A 17,441-nucleotide genomic window follows, 5' to 3' on the forward strand; every position below is an offset into this window, starting at 1 on the left:
TTAACTGGAATACTAAGATATTAATTAGAAGCAAATTTTGTTTGTATTGCTAGGTTAGGAAGGAGGTCTTCGTGTAAACATGCATCTCCAACATGAGCGCTGTTTTCAGGATAAGGGAAATGTCATGTGTTATTTCTTTCTCTTCGTGTTCTTTAGCCAATGCCGTGCCTCAGCTGGACGTTTACTGACCACGCTCATTAAGGGTCACTCACCTTGTTGGAGGTCAGGAAGCCCCTGAGTGTTGGCTAGTAATTCTCCCAATGTGGATGAGGTCATGTTTGTTCGCAGTCTTTGGACAGAAATATTTCATCGATTTCCTAGAGTTTCTGGCAAATATCTGACATTTCAGATCCAGTTTAATCTCAACTCTTGATCTTCTTTTAAGCTACTATTATTTAGAAAATGCAATTCTATGGGCAGAAAGAAATAGTCTAGAATGGTGAGCAACATTTCTTCCCTCTGAGCTTTAAGGAATGCAATAACATGTAGGAAAGTTTGATTTGAAATTTTTCTAGCCTGCTGTCTTATCTCAAACCCTGCCCTGCGTCATTCATATTCCATACATAAAATACCCATTCTGTAAAAAAATGCACCTGTGTATAACATGCTTCTAAATTAAGTTGATTAAAATCACTTCCATGCAGATATAAAACATATCATAGAATATTTGTTTGGATTTCAGAGAGCACCATTTTTTAAAAAATATTTCTCTGCTCTTTTAGAAAGAAAACATTTCTCTCTTCGCTCATAAATTTGTCCATTTCCCAGCCGATATTTACTTGAAGGTCACCAGTTCTTCCTCTTCTCCCTCCCCCTGTTCCCCTCCCTGTATTCTACTGTCTTCCTTGTATTTACTTAATTGTTTTTTTTAAATTGGTGCTTTACAGACGCACATAGAGGTGACCTTCACTGTGCTGTATTCCTCGTGTACACGGCATGGGCATGCCGTGGTCAGTCTCACTTGGCAGTTCCTCCCTTGTCCCTCCCTTCCTCTCTTCCTCTCTCCTACTTCACTGATCTTTTTCATGGAAGCAAACTTCCCCAACACTTTACTTCCTTGGTTTGCTCTAGCTTCTGCGCATCCGAGAAAACATTCGACCCTTGGCTTTCTGGGTCTGGCCTATGCACTTAGCATGATGTTCTCCAGCTCCATCCGTTAACAGCAAATGCCATAATCTCATTCCTCTCCATGGCTGAGTAGAACTCCATTGTGTACATGGACCACCTTTTCTTCGTCCATAGGTCTATGGACAGGCACCTGGGCAAATTCCAGTTTGGCTATTATGAATTGTGCTGCTGTAAACATGGGCATTCACGTATCACTGTAGTGTGCTGATTTTAGGGTTTTTGGATAAACACCAAGGAGCGAGATAGCTGTGTCATGTGATGGTTTCATTCTTAGTATTGAACAAATAAAGATAGGGAAGGCAAGAGCAGCTTCAGGAGAATGTTAGGATAGAAAAACAGAGTGATGTGCACCAAGCCAGAGTGGGAAGGCAGACAGGAGGGAGTGGGAAGGATGCATGGAGGCAGGTGTCTTGTCTCTGAAGCCCTGGACGGAGTGCCCAGCCAGAGCAGAAGGAAGGTCTAAGGACTTCACCAGACATGTTTGGGGTTTGGAGAGGGTTGCTGAGACCGATGACCCTGCAGCTTTCAAGGTTGCAGGTGTCGGACAAGGAGAAGGTCCCGTTGCCTCTGGGTCTCCTTCAGCCCAGTGTGCTGGACAGCCTGAGGTCAGGGCCTGCAAACCTGCCTTGGGGTCAGTGAGGTTGAAAGGAAACTTGTCTAGGGTCACATGTCTAAATGAGGGTTCAGATAAAGAATAAGTCAGAAGGCCTGGGGCTGGGGCTCAGAGGTAGAGTGCTCTCCTAGCACTGGGTTCGTTCCTCAGCACCACATTAGAATAAAGGTATCCTGTCCACCTGCAACTAAGAATATATACATATTTTTTTCAAATACATATTTTTTGAAAAAAAAGAATGAGTCAGAAAATTTAAGAGGTCTGTGGCCTTTGAGAGCTGAAAAGAGGCACCCAAGGAGGGAAGGCCAGCTGAGTGCCCCCATCACCTAAAGAGTCGGTTCTTCTGTAGTGAGACAGGTTCCTACAACTGACCAGGCGACGTGAAGCAGCATGGTGGAAACTGGGAAAATGAGGTTGGAGCTCACACTCACAGCTTCATTGGTGACACACGAAAGAAAAATAGACGATGAGCCCTGATGAAGTAGAGGCAGTGCCACATGTTACAAGGTCAAGAGCCTCGTGAATACGGTGATAAATAGGGCACCTCGCCTATAGACAGAGCTGAACGGGCCCATGGAGCTGAGCCTGGGACCTCAGCCCTGGTGGGCTGTGGGAAGCACGGGGCGGATGGAAGTGCACACCAGGGGACGATGGGAATGTCTCGCAGGGAAACCGAGGCAGCTGGCGGTGCTGGAGTTGTGCACACAAGTGCATTTGTGTATTCCCCGAGGGCGTGATTCTGCTGGGTAGTCTCAGTCTCCCCCTAGAGTTCCTTGCTTAAGAAATTGAGCATAAACAAAAAGGAGCAGGATTTATGCTCCAGTGGTTCCCTAATATATCAACTGTGCTTTCCAAACAAGCTTACAGCAGAACTGAGCATTCCATAAACTCCCCAGCTGCAGATGGCTGCACACATCAGCAACACAATCAGACTCAGGGTGGCCCAGCATGGACTAGCAGCTGTCAGACGGGCACACTCCAGGACCAACACTGGTCTTGGAGCCTTTTCCCTCCAAAGCTACGCGGACATGCAGAGCCCTGTTCACAACTAGCCACTCCTTAGAGAGGACAGAAGGGAGGAAGTAGAAGTCTGACACTTACTTATACAAAGGCATTGAGGAAAATCTGAAGTTCCTTGTTAAAATAATATTATTGGTTGACAGTAGAATCCGTTTGATATAATTATACAAGCGAGGAGTATATCCATTCTAGTTCAGACCCGAGTAACTCTCCTTCCCCCATCCTTTCCCCACCCCCTGTTGGTCTATTCTGCCATTTTCCCATAGTTATGTTTCTAGATTAATTTCTAGTGGATTTATAGGATGGTGAAGTTTCTATAGTAGAGCATTATAATTTTTCACCAGAGTTGCCCAACTTTAACCTCATAAACTTAATCCTGCCTTTTACTTCTTCAGAGAGGAGGAGTGGGAGTTGGGACCATGATAAGAATAGATCAGTTATGCAGAATAAAGACTAAAGGACCTGCCATAATACCTCTCCTCATCTCTCAGAGAGTGAAGATGGGTGCACACCATTATTTTGGTAAGGTTGCTATAAAGAGGAGCTGACAAATGGATGGGTGGTGGGGCGTAAATATGGGTTCCACAGTAGTTTTTTTGTAGTCGTTCATATTTTTAAGGGAAGACTACCCTTTGGCTGTCTTTTCTCAACAATTCCAATGAGGGCAAGAGGTCAGGGGTGCTTGGATCAGTGCACCCAGTTAATACATGGCAGATTCAAGCTTCAGAGGAGCAGAGATGGCTGTTGAGAGAAGCAGAAGGAGCAATATCAGCCAGCAACAAAACCCAGGGCACAATCCTCTGCTGCTTCCTGGTCCTGATGGACAGGGATGGAGGACCAAACGGCCACCCCTGGAGAGAACTCAGGGGATGGCAGAGAAGGAGGGAATTTAAGAAGTAACTGGTCACAAAGGAGAACTTTCTTTTGCTTTGTTTTCTCTCTCTCTCTCTCTCTCTCTCTCTCTCTCTCTCTCTTTTGTTCAATTCAAATTAGATTTTTTTTACTGATGCATAAAAAACTCAAAAATTGTATAAATTTATGGGGTACCATGTGAAGTTTGAGTACAGTAAATATTGTGTAAAGTTTAAATCAAGTTAAATTTACCTATCTGTTCAAACTTTGATCATTTCTATTGCTTTTCAACTTCCTTTCTTCTAACTTAGACAGTACAATATCCCTGTATGTGGTCACCCTGCTGTGGAATAGCATGGCAGAACTTCCTCTTATCTGACCCGTTACTCAGCCCCTCCCCAGCCCTCCCTGCTCCCTACCTGGCCTCTGGTGACCACCACTGTACTCTCAACTTCCATGACATCGACCCTTTTCTCTATTCCACATGAGTGAGGCCGTGTCTTTCTGAGCCGCACTCATTTGACTTCACACGATGGTTTCCAGTTCCATCCATGCGGCTGTGACTGGCAGAATGCCATCCCTTGGTGGCTGAGTAGTGTTCTGTTGAGCATGTGTACCGCAGGATCTTTGTTCATCAGGATGTGCACAAAGACAGGAAGGCAGCATGCTGAAGGGACACCTGCTCTCCCGTGTGTATTCACAGTGGAGGGGGCTTTTCTGATCCCTGCCGATCCCCGCAGCCCTGTGGCAGTGAGCGGGCGTGAGCAGGCTCACATCACCTCAGCTGTCATGTGGAACTGCAGACAGGAGAAAGGGCAGGAAACCATCAAGAGACCTGGAGACCCGGCACTCCCAGAGGTGGCTAGGGTGAGCAGGGACCCAAGACCAAGACGGCTGCGGTGTGACGGTGTGACTGCGCTGCCCTCCTGAGGCTCGGCAGCGAGTTGAGCCCGCTCCCCAGAGGCTGCTTCTTCAGCATGGAGGCTTCCACAGGAAAGGGAAAGAACCAGCCTTGAACAGTATGCCCAGGTCAGGTTCTAGGGAGTCATCCACATCTCTGATTCTCCAACTTCCTCAAGGTGATATTACCTTCAAGTCGGACAATGGAGACTCGGCAAATTTAAATAACTCACCTTGATTCATACAATCAATAAACGGAAGAGTCAGTTTCAACTCTAATACTACAGTCCATGTTATTTTTTAATACCACGGTTCCCTTTGTATCTCTTACAACCAATGACCTTGTTAAAAATGTAAATTAGGAAACTTCATCAAAAAAAAATCAAATGAAACCCACTTCTTGCTTTGAGATAGTATTCTCCGCTATACTTTATAGATAGAAGGCAGTTTATTTGGTTTTGTTTTTCTTTTGGTGAATGAACAACTCTATAATATGAAAGAAGAATATGTTATGGTTTTGATATGTCCCCTGAGAGCTCCTACTAGTGCAGGAACAATCAGAGTTAAAACCATTGGAATGTGCGCCCTGTAACCTAATCATCCCAGCCCCTTGGATTGACCGGCGGGTAACTGCAGGCAGGTGTGGTGTCTGGAGGAGGCAGGCCCCTGGGGACGAGTCCGGGAAGGATTCCTCCCCCTTGTCCTCCTCCTTCCCCTTCCCTCTCTCTGCTTCTCAGCTGCCATGAATGGAGCCACTCTCCTCCACCACAGCCTTCCGCCATGATGCGCTGCCTCATCTTGGACCCAGAGCCATGGAATCCGCCCACATGAACTAAGCTCAGGAACTCTGACCCAAATAAGCTTTTCTCCCTCTCACTTCTCCTTGTCAGGGGCTTTAGTCACTGTGACAAAAAGCTGGGTAACACACGATATTATAATTCATTCAGCCATCTTGGATTAGAAGATCTTTTTAGGGAAGACCATGGTCCACTTGGGGGAACAAGGTGCTTTGAGGAGCCTCAGATTCACTAGGCTGAGTCAGGCTGAGCCTATAGGAGCAGCTAGGACAGAGCCAGTTCTTGAGCATCATTCATTGAGTGGATGGATGAACTGATGAACCAGCAGACCCATACTTACCAGTCATTTGCCGTTGGACTGTGTGCGCTGTCCAAACTGTTTACTTCTTAAACTTGTAAACACAAAGATAACATATGGCCTAACTACAGCTCAAATGCATTCTAAGAAACTCGAGGAAAGACTGGAGTCACTGTCACCATGACGGCCTGAGTCACACTGCACCCAGACATATGCTCCTCTTGGTTCCATGTCAGGTGAGGCCACTCCCCAAGGGTCAGTTGATTCTGAATTTTCTTAAGGAAAAACAGATGTTCCCCTCACCAGAGTAAGATTACAGCTGTTGGCCTTGAGTGGTGTCTCCCAAAGGCCGATGTGTTAGATGCTTGGTGCCCAGGCAGGTGCTATTAGAGTGCCATACACCTTAAGGAGAAGGGGACCAGTGCAAGGCCCTTAGGTCATTAGAGTGTGCTGTGGGACTGGTGGGACACCAGTCCACTCTCTTTCTCTCTCTTGCTTCCTGACTGGTAAATGAGTATTTTGATCTGCCACAGTCTTCTGCCATGATGGCAAGAGGCCCAAAGCAATCATCTCACCTGATCTTGGACTGGACTCTCTAGAGTCATGAGCCAAAATAAATCTTCTGTCTTTATAACTTCATTGACTGAAGTGTTTTGTCATAGTGACAGAAAGCTGACTCACTGTTATTGGTGTGGCTTGTGCCAACACTACCTTAATGAAGGACTTGGCAGATGAACTTACTCTGGATCAAGGGAGAGATGATGGATGTCCAACACAGAAGCTTTTTCACAGAACACTGTATTTGTCTCTGGCAAAGGCTATACGATGGAACTGCAAACTCCAAGCTGGTTATTATCCCAGCTGGGGCTTATCACCAAGAGGGAGAAAACTCTAACGTGAGTATATTTAAAATCTTCATAACTCATGTTGCAAAATACAGTCCAAAAACTTCAAGTTGCTTGTAGTTTTCCATCCAGTGAGTATCTTGATGTATGTGGCTTGAAAGATAAGTGGCTTTCCCAAAAACCATGTTCTGGAAGAGGTCATAGTCTAGATTTAGTCCAGTTCCATTCTTGGAGTCCACCCACTAAGCCGTCCTGGGTGGGTCCTGGGGGGGTCCTGGGGGGTTATGGGTATCTAGTGTGCGCCGGCCTCTGGGAGTGGAGTGTGGGTGTCTCACTGGAGAACCTGTATCTGGATTCAGGTGCAGAGAAGACATGCAGAGGTCTACATGCAGGTGATTGGCGGTGCTTCCGAGGGACACACTGAAAGGCCACTGGACTCTCTGTAGCAAATGTGACAGAAAGGTAACGCAGAATCAACTTCCACCACGATTAAGGGTCTCCACGGCTTAACCATGGAGAATGATGGCTTCCTTCAAGTTCCCGGCGTCTTGGGACAAAATGGAATCTCAGATGCACAGGTGACTCTGACTCCCGAGGAGGAGGCCTAAGGAAGAAGAGTGCGGATACATTTGGGGGATTTCCAAACCAGCTGTGATTTTAAAGCCCCCTAGAGCCGTCCACTTCCCTGTAGAAGCTGCAAGAGGATTTTAGCTGGGGTTGTGCACGTTGTCATTCTCACCTGATCTATGATTAAAGCAGTAATATTGAGATGGCCCAGGAATAAACATCAGTGTCCTCAAGTCAGAAATATGAACGCTCCATGAGACCCTCCAGCCACATGCTGATGCTGAAGGGAGCCTCTCCTTTGCAGCCCTGCACGGGTTAGTGTGAAATAGTCCACCCCTCCTGAGGCTCCCCGCCAAGGCTGCATGTGCCCCAGCTGTCCTTCCCAGAGACCTGTGCTTGCTGTGTGCCTTCACCAAGGTGACCTTGTCCGAGTTTTCTCCACTGAGGCTCACGCTGGGATCCAACGTATCAATCCAACATGGCCTGTCTCGTGCAGAAGTCTCCTAAAGGATCTTCTCTTGTTTTTTACAGGCCTCACCAGTGTACATTTCCATATCACATAAGAACAAAGGTCCCACATATAAACAATACCATCAACTCTCCAAGTGTTGTGCCAACTAAAACACCAAATAAGGCTGAGTCGGAAGGAATACAGACATAGAAGGTAGGTGGGGACATAGAAGGTGTTTGTTGAATTGCTATTTCAGACTCCTCGATAAGCAATTTCCCCTACATGACATCGGTGAGGGATGGACCTGAAAGGGCTTGCGAAGCTCTTGCCCAGGATCATTTATTAAGTCATGTGTACCTGAGCTTCTATGAAACGGTCATTGTCTGAAGGACATGAAAGGGACTCTAAGAACTGGAGAGACATATTTTGGATGAGTGAAAGAAAATACCAAAAAAATTAAGCCTTAGAATGTATTACATCAAGAAATGGGGTAGGCAGGGCCTTTTGACTATTTTAAGAAAGACTGAGGACAAATTCCTGAAGATGGAGTCACCCAGTGGAAGCGGGGAGAGAGTGACTGCCCACTCACAGCAGGTGAGACAACAGCGTCCTCTGCTGGACTGCCCAAGTGCCGCACCAGTGCACTCTGTAGAAGGCAGGTAATTCTTTTAGAGGTCGTGGGAAAGCCAAAGGTTAAACAAGAAATGCAGTTTAGTTCTCTTTAGCTACAATCTAATTTTATAGCCTTCAAAATACATTACGAAGTTCACATTCTCCTGGGAGGTTTGGGGTTATTTCCATCCTGTGTTCCCATTTCCAGCATTTGGTTTTGCTAGAATTCTATAACCAGCTCCTGAAAGTAGGACACACTCTGACAAAACAAGGAACAGCCCTTGTTCCGGTAAGTGTATCACCTAAAGGCACAAGTAATGTAGGGAGGAAATGAAGTAGCTATGTAGCAGCACATGTATAAATGTAGTAATTATTTTTAGACCGGGGAACTTGGAACATAATTTCCTAGGAGAGAAAGTGAAAGATTAGCAGACGCTAACCGGAGGCCCATATCCAAGGGGTGGTGCTCACAGGATGAAGGCTGATTCTCTGGGACCGAGGAAGGTGTTCAAGCAGCACAGAATCAACCTCTCTGTTCCTCGAGGGGAACGTTGGCCCTGGGTCTAATTTCCCCCACTTCTGGGTACTGGTATCCATTGCCACTGTATGAGCACTTAAAGTCATGCCCACCCATGCTTTCATGCTTACTGAGAGCAGGGCCCTCAGTATTGAAGACCTTCGGGGTTCAATGGCACTAGTCACTGGTGTGAACTGCAGTGACAATGATGATAAATGTTCATATCCATAGCCTCTGCCTCGAGATTGGCGTCTTTCTTCAGTTTTGAGATCTGCTTGCCCATTTTTTAATTTTTTTTTTTTTTTTTTGTACTAGAGATTGAACCCAGGGGCACTTAATCACTGAGCCGTATCCTTTTCCTTTTCCTTTTGAGACAGGGCCTCGCTAAATCACTGAGGCCGGCTTCCAGCTTGCCATCATTTTTCAGGCTGACCTTTTTCCAAACATGAGTTAGGTCAGGTCCCTGACATATCTTGCCTAAGGAGGCTCTGGGATTTCCTGCTGACCACTGAACTCCACTTTGCAAAGCCGGAGCTTGTTCGGGGAGCCCAGTTCCTCTCCTGTCACCCACAAGCCACACCAACACTCTGAGGTTCACCAGCTTCTCCCTGCACCGGGGCCCACTCAGCATCCACCCAAAGCAAGAAATCGTCCATTAGACACAACCATTACCTTGTGTTTCCAGGGCTCTCCTTTATTTATCTGCTTTAAAGAGCTGTGGTTTGGGACACCTATCTACTACATTCCAACTTTTCATTTGATGCATGGTTGTACCTTCCTGTTATTTAAGCTGCATGTTTTCTTACACATTTCCCTGTTGCTAGACGTTATGGCTGCTTCTGGTTATTATGACTTTTTATTTTCATTTCCAGCAACTTTAGTGAAAATGTTCATAAAAGTTATTCTTTTCTTCTTTTAATTATTTCCTTCGGATAGAAGTCTAGAAGTTGCATTTTAATAACTTAAAGGAGTATATATAATTTTATAGCTTCGATGTCCATTGCCAAATATCTTTCCAAAAGCATTCAACCAATGTATATTATTACCAGTGATATATGAAAACACACACCCACTCTTCATTGTGTGTCTCTCTTCTATCAGCCTGTAGATCCACATAAACTTAATTCAATTCAGCCAACACTTACACAAAACCAACCACTGACAAGGTCTTTTATGAGACCTGGAAATGCAAAGGTAGATTAAAAAGGCCCTGAGTTCATGCTCAAGGAACTGAGGATAGTGTTGCCACTGGGTATTCCAGAGCCTCTGAAGGCAGCTGTCGTGCGCACACAGAGCCCACAGGTGTATACTGAACAGGGCATTAGGACAGGCCTGAGTGAGGATGCGTGTCCCTCTTCACGCGGTCCCCTCTGGAGAGTGCTGTGTTCACTCACCGGTACACTCCGTCAGGCCAGTCGTCCACGTCACTCTCCCCAAACACGTCAGCAGCTCTTCTCCTTACCTTCCCCAGAGGAGTCTACTGATTTGGAGCCAGGCACTATTTCTTTTCAAATTTTCAGATTTTTTTTTTTTAAAGAAGTCATAAATCTCTTCCTAGACACCAGAAAAAGTACCCATGGAGAAGGAACACTGGAGCAAAATTAGGAATTTTGCTTCAACCCTGAACCTGCCAGGAAATAAGCCAACGGGGGTGAGACATCTAACTAGCTTGTGTCGCCTAACGTGGACAGACGGACTCTCTCTCTCCACTCTGTGACTCTATGGAGCCAATCCCCAGGCACACACTGGCTCTGAGCAGGAAGCAGGTCTGGCTTCTCAGGTTCTCTACCGCCCCCTGCTGGCTCCACACTTGACCCAACTACAGAGTCCCCTTCCTTGTCCAGGTCCCACTCAACCGGCACCACCTCCAAAAAGTCTCTTCTGTAACCCAGCGGGCACTGATGTGCCCCAGTGCCTCTCGTGGACAGTGTTAAACTCAGCCTTTTAGGATGAACTCTTTAAGTTGTGCCTCAATTGTTCCCTAGTTTTAGAGCTTATCTTCCACCAGGGCTTCTCAGTGAACTCTACCCAGCCAATTTAAGCAGAGGACAACATTTTGTTTCATTCCACAGGACCCCCCAGAGTGCCGGGGACCCATACAACGTGGGTTCAAAGTTGATTGAAAACAACCAAAGGAGCCGGAACGTTCCATCATTTACATCACATAATTGAATATAGCAGTGAAATCACATGATTCTACTGTTCCACTCGATGGGGTTTCTTTAGAGAAATGTAGACACTCATATAAACATCATGAGGTCAGGAAAAGGGACATGTGCATCCGGCCATGGCGTTCCTTCAGGATGCTCTGTGGAAACTTCCACACCCACCCACTTCCCACCAACCCCTGGATGCCTTCTGCCATAGCAGATTGGTTTGCCCTGTTCTGGAATTTCTTGCGCTCACCCTGCTCTGACCTTTGCTCCTGTGCTCCTTTCTTATTGCAGGGTAGCCCCATGAGGTGCTTTTCTGTTCAACTGTTGCTGGACATTGTGGTCCTTCCTAGGCCTCATCTGTCGTAAGGAGAGCAGCTGACCACATTCACATGTCAGTCTTGCACTTTTGATCTCTCGTGGGTAGATTCCTGGGAGTGGAATTGCTGTCAACTGGTAAGGCTACATCTAACTATAGAAGAAACCAGTAAAACATTTCCCCAGAGTAGTTCATGCTCTCAGTTAGCAACAGATGGTAGATCCAGCTGTTCCACATCCTTGCCGAAGCCTGGTATTGCAATGCTCTTTTAATTTTAGCCATTCAGTGACTGCTATTTTATTGTGGTCTTGCTTTGCATTTTCCAAGGACTGATGATTTTGAGCATTTATTGGTCATTCATATTGTTTCTATTCTGATGGACTTTCTTTCCCATTTTTTTTTTGTTTGTCTGACTCCTCATTGTTTGTGAAAGCTCCTTATAAAATATGTATTTCAAGATTGTTTTCTCCCTGTTCTTTTTTTCTTTATAATTTTCTCAATGTGTCTTTCAAGAAGAAGCAGGAGTTTAAAATTTTAATGAAGTTTGATTTATCAATATTTTTCTTTGATGGCTGGTACTTACAGTTTCTGTCTAAAAAAAAATCTTTTCTTATACCAAAGTCACAAATCTTGTCCTACCCTTTCTCCAAAAGTTTTAGGTTGTAGCCATTAGTTAAGATCTATAATCATTGAGCCATGATTTTGTGTATGGTGTGAGTTAAGGACTGGGCTTTCTCTTTTTCATTTGAATATGTTGAAAACTACTTTTTTCCCCTCACTAAATTACCTTATAACTGTTGGTCAGCTTTTCATCATTGTGACCAGAATACCTGAAGAGGACAACTTAGAGAAGGAAAACGTATTCTGGGCTCAGTTTCAGAGGTCTCGGCCCATGGCTAGCCAACTCCATTGCTCTCAGCCTCTTGAGGCAGAACGTCATGGTGGAAGGGTGTAGCATAGGAGTGCTGCGCAGCTTAGGCAGCCAGGACACAGGGACGGGGAGAGGAAGGGCTGGGGACAAAGAGTCTAAGGCCAGTGATCTGCCTCCTTCAGCCACACCCACAGGCCTATGGTTACCACCCAGTGGTTTTCAAATTGTTAATCCATCCAGCAGATTAATCCTCTGATGAGGTCAGTTATCATGATCTAACCATTGCCTAAAAGCCCCACTTCTGACCCTGGCTGCATTGGGATCATGCTCTCAAAACATGAGCTCATGGGGACATTCCCAGATTCAAACCATTACCGTCTGCTGAAAATCAACTCACTGCCTACGTGTGGGTAGATGTCGAAGCTCTATTCTGTTCCAGTGATGTAGACATCTATCCCTTTACAATACTGCACTGTCCTGATACCTTATTTTAAATCATGAAAACCATGCATGACCTTTAGACCTTTTTCACTCTTGCTTATTGCTTTTTCAAAATTTGTTTGACAATACCAGGTCCTTTATATTTCCAACTAAGTTTTAAAATCAGCTTATAAATTTCAAATTTTAAAAATATTTTTAAATTTCATTCTTGATCATGTTGAACTGACAGATTAATTTTGAGAAAAAATGATATCTTCATATTGAATCCACCAATCCAGGAGCACGATATACTCTCTACTCATATAGGGTCTTCTTTAATCTCCCTCAGCATCATTTTGTATTTCTCAATGAAGATAAAAAGGTGCATTTATCAAATTAAGCAAATTGCTTTCGATTCCTACTTTCTGAACATTTTTACTACAATTAGGTGTGAATTTTGTAAACTGTCTCTTATGACTTTAATAAGATTATGTTTTTTCTCCCTTTCTTCCTTGATATAACAAATTACATTGATTGATCCTTTAATGCTAAACTAATCTTGCATACTTAAAATAAACTCACTTTGGTCACACTTTTCTTTATATATTTCCGTACTCAATTTGCTAATGTCTACTTAAGAATTTTTGTATTCGTGTTCCATGAAGGACATTCGTCTACAGTTTCCACATAGAGCTTTTACGCAGTTTTGAATCTTGGTGATGCTATACATATGAAGTTACTTCACTTAATGTCTCATGCCAGGACCCCACTTTCATCCCTGATATTAGGAAGGTAGTTCTTCAATTTATTTTTAACTGACTACTGTAGCTCAAGTTTTGTCAACTTTCCATCTTTTCAAATCATCCATTTTGAATTTAATTCATTTCTAACTATTTTCAGCCATTTCCTATTTTGTTGGGTTTTACTGCTTAGCATTTCTTGTCTCTATTAAGTTTGGGTTTAATTTTTCTCTTCTATTTTGACATCATTAATTTTTAGAGCTGTTGTTTTCTAATATAGAAGTGTAAACTATACTTTTCCCTTAAGCTCTGTTTTAGATTCAAAACACGAATTTTATGTTATTATTTAACTTTATTCCATTAAAATATTTTCTGATTGCCGTTTGTATTTTCTTCTTTGACTCTAAATTATTTAAATGACAGCTGGTTAATTTTCAAATACTTGAGGATTTTTTCCATATTTTGTTATTGTTTTCATTTTAAGTCTGCAGTGGTCAGCTTGCGTACGTTCACGCATTCGTTTTTTAAAATTCTTTCCTGTGCATAGAATGTCTCTTCTGCTTCTGTGGGGTTCAGTGTCTACAGATTCCAGTCAGGTCCAGGCTGCTCAAGATGAATATGTCCTTTCTAATCTCCTCACTTTTTGTCCTGTCTACTTTTTTCTATCAATTCATGTCATTTTGTCATCCATATTTTTTCTGCAATTGCTATAAATGTCATAATTTTGTTGTAATTTTTTAATTAAAAGCAAATTATCCTTCAAGAAAATTAAAACCTAAAGAAATACATTTTTAAAGTATTTTCACACATCTTAACCAGCCCAGAGCTCTTGGTTTGTTTGTTAGGTCCAAGTTTCTATTTGTTATAATTTTTACTGCAGCGGAAGAAGTCTCTTTAGCATTTCACCCTGTGTCTGTGTGCTTGTGTGCTAGACAGGCACAGTCTCCACTGCATTTGATGTTATTTTTGCTTGAAAGTGTCTTTGTCTTGCCCTCATTTGTGAAGAATGGCTTTGGTGGATACAGTGTTCTATATAAACAGTCTTGGTTTTTTTTTTTTTTAGACCTTTAAAGATATTCCATTTTCCTCTGATTTGAATTATTTCTGAAAGGAAGTCAACAATAATTACCATTCACTTTGAAATTGTTCATGTAATAGATCTTTTTCTTCTCATTAAGACTTTCTGTTTTTTGCTTATTTTTAGCAACTTCATTCCAGCGTGCCTTGTTGTGGTTTCGTGATTTCCTGTGTGATGATCATTAAGCCTCCTGACCTCTAGGTTTATTTTTCTAATCTGCGCAGTTTAATGCTTATGATTTAAAGATCATATATTTTTTTCAGTTCCAGAATTTTCACTTGGTTGTTCCTTATGTTTTCCATTTTTCCCCCTCACTATTTTCACATTCTCCTTTAAATTTTGAGCCCTTTTATAATGGATGACGCTACAATCTTTGTTCCTACATTGGAACGTGGACTTGTCCCTCATGGTGTGAGAGCTCCTGCCAGTTCTTTTCAGCTGGCCCCAGGGAGTTTTGCCCCACATTTGTACAACTTGGTTTTCAGCCACTTTGAAGAGGACACCTAGGCATAATCCTACACTACTTTTTCTGTACAACTATCCTTTTTCTGTAAATTCTCACTGTTTTATGACACTCCAGACCCAATCTCTGTTTCAGCCAAAGCCGCCTCGTTCTCCTTGGTCTCCCTTTCTGTACCGTGACATGAAGCAACACCCCCAGGCTCAGCAAGCATCATCTAAGAACTCATCTCCTCTGCTCTTCTTTCCTCAAAATACCACAATACTTTCCTGCTGGGGTTCAATTCAGGAAACACTGGCTTCATACATCCAGTCCATATTTCTAATTGCTCCATCGTGTCTGGAAGAGATGTCGGTCACTTTTCTGAACCATAGTGGGCACTGAATAAAATTATGCTGCATACATATCTGAACATGCCACAGTGTATGTCACCGTTATGTACATCTGTAAAGCACAATTTAAAAGTCTATGAATGACTGAGGAAAGACCAGGACAGGAAGGGGAAGCACCAGGGACTCAGTGACGCCAGTTACATTCCATGCCTGCACGATAATGTCCAAATGAACCCCAACGTTACGAACAACTTGAATGCACTGATAGAAACATAAAAAGTCCCAGTGATGCCATAAAAAAATTACCAAATATTAAAGGCAAGAGAAATGTGGGAGATCGCTAAGACTTTAAACTATGATGAATTTGTTCAAGATCATTTATTAAAAATGGATAATTTTACTAAAAATAATCATAGGAAAAACTTTTAATTAAGTCCCGAGGCTGAAAAATGAACAGCTCAGATTAATATCGAACTTACAAATGTAAAAATGTCTACTAGATAAACATAAGAAGAGAGGATTATGTACAAATGCATGTTGTGCAGTGGGTCAGGGCTTGGATTAGGGGACAAGCTATCACAGACTTTAGTGTTAAAACAGCACACAGTCATCGACGTGCAGCGGATTAGACAATGGGGAATGGAGGGAAGGGGGATAGGAAAAGGAAAGACAGCAGATGAATGTGACATATGAAAACACCACAGTGAATCCACCATCATGGACATCCATGAGAATAAGATCCTAACTAGAATAAAATATAGTCAGTCCATGCTTATATAATTGTATCAAAGTGGATTCTGCTGTCATGTATAACTAAAAAGAACCAACAAACAAAATAAAATAGATTAAAAGAAAACCAGCACACAGTCCCCAGCCTACAGTTTCTGTGGGTGCCATCTTGCTCAGAGTCCCCACAACTGCGACTGGAGTGAGAGCTGGGGCAGGGGTCAGAGGCTCGGCTGGGAAAGGTCTGCTGCCAGCTGCCTCTGGGTTATGGGCAGAATCCATGTCCTTGCCCACGTGGGTGCCGGTCCCTGTTTTCCCGCTGGCTGTCCTCAGGGAGCATTCTCACCCCTGAGATGGGAGCACAGTTTCCCCTCATGGGACCCTCACCACACAATGTCTGACTCCTTCAAGCCCTTCATATCTCTCCCTCCCTCAGTATATACAGTATCGACTAGTCATCACGTGTGCAGGGTCCAAGTGGTTCTAGAAGCCAGTCACCGGTCCTGCAGAGTCTAGGGCAGGACTCAGAACTGGAGTCCCCCAGAGGTGCCTCCTCAAAAAAGTCATTAAACATCCAAGTAAAGTGCAGAAATGCCCAGACAGACATGTGAGTGCAGATAGAGGGGTGGATGAGGATGATGTAGGTAGCGACAGGTAAAGATATACCCAGAGATAAACACAGAAACAGAGCCAGATCAGGAGGCTTGCATGTGGGTCCAGGGGACAGGAGGGACAGAAGCAGGCCTTTCAAGAGGTGAAAGAAAGCGGCATTGGAAGCAATTTTCCAAACCAACTCAAGACATCTATCACTACTTCAAAAAAATCTTTATAAACCCCAAGCAGGAAAAAATATAAGTGAAACCACAAAGGCCCATTACACTCAGACCAATGACAAACAAAAGAGAAAAAAATTAAATGCATATCCCAAAATAAAATAAATATTTTCTCCAGAGGAGTAATGACCAGACACAGTGGATTCTTCACCTAAAACCATCAAAGCCAGAGGTTAGTAGAATAGCAGCTTTAATGAGCTATGTTAAAATGACAGATCTATAACAGCTGATTATACATCGTTTGAAAGAGAAGAAATGTGGAAGATAAAGCCAACAACGTTCATAGACTCAAACCCAAGAAAGTCATGGTGTTCTCGGGCAGGCAGAGATTTCTCACCCAGGCCCACGGTGCAGGAATCATGAATGAAATGGCTGGTGACGGCATCAAAGAGAAGACTTTCACTCCACCCAAACCTCCCGTAAGGAGGGAAATGCCAGGAGGCATGGCACGAAAGGAGGCATCTTCAAGACATTCATTCAACCAACATTTACATACAAAATACATACAATTCCCAAATCACTAAAGGCAGAAAAACCCACTTCAAAAAATGACAAGGATTTTGAATACTTTCTTCTTCACTGAAGAGGATGTAGACTTGGTCCCTAAATACAAGACAGCATCATCTCCATCCTTAGTCCTGGAGAAACGCTACCCGCCTCTGCACACGCTCGTCAAATCCTTGGCTGGGTAAACAAGTGGTGGCGCATTGAGTTGACAAGATATTGTGCAGGAAACCCAACGAGCAGCAAGATATCCAGGAGAGAAGGAAGGAAGATGCTGACACTGGGTACCAGGGGACGGGGTTCTGGGCTCTGGTTCTGCCCCGTGTTCTGATCTGGATGTTTATAAGTGAAACACACAAATTCTGTGTCTTTGTATGCAAACTTGAATGAAGCTGGGCACTTCAG

The sequence above is a fragment of the Marmota flaviventris genome, chromosome 6 (genome assembly GCF_047511675.1).
Source record: "Marmota flaviventris isolate mMarFla1 chromosome 6, mMarFla1.hap1, whole genome shotgun sequence".
In the NCBI taxonomy this organism is placed as follows: Eukaryota; Metazoa; Chordata; class Mammalia; order Rodentia; family Sciuridae; genus Marmota; species Marmota flaviventris.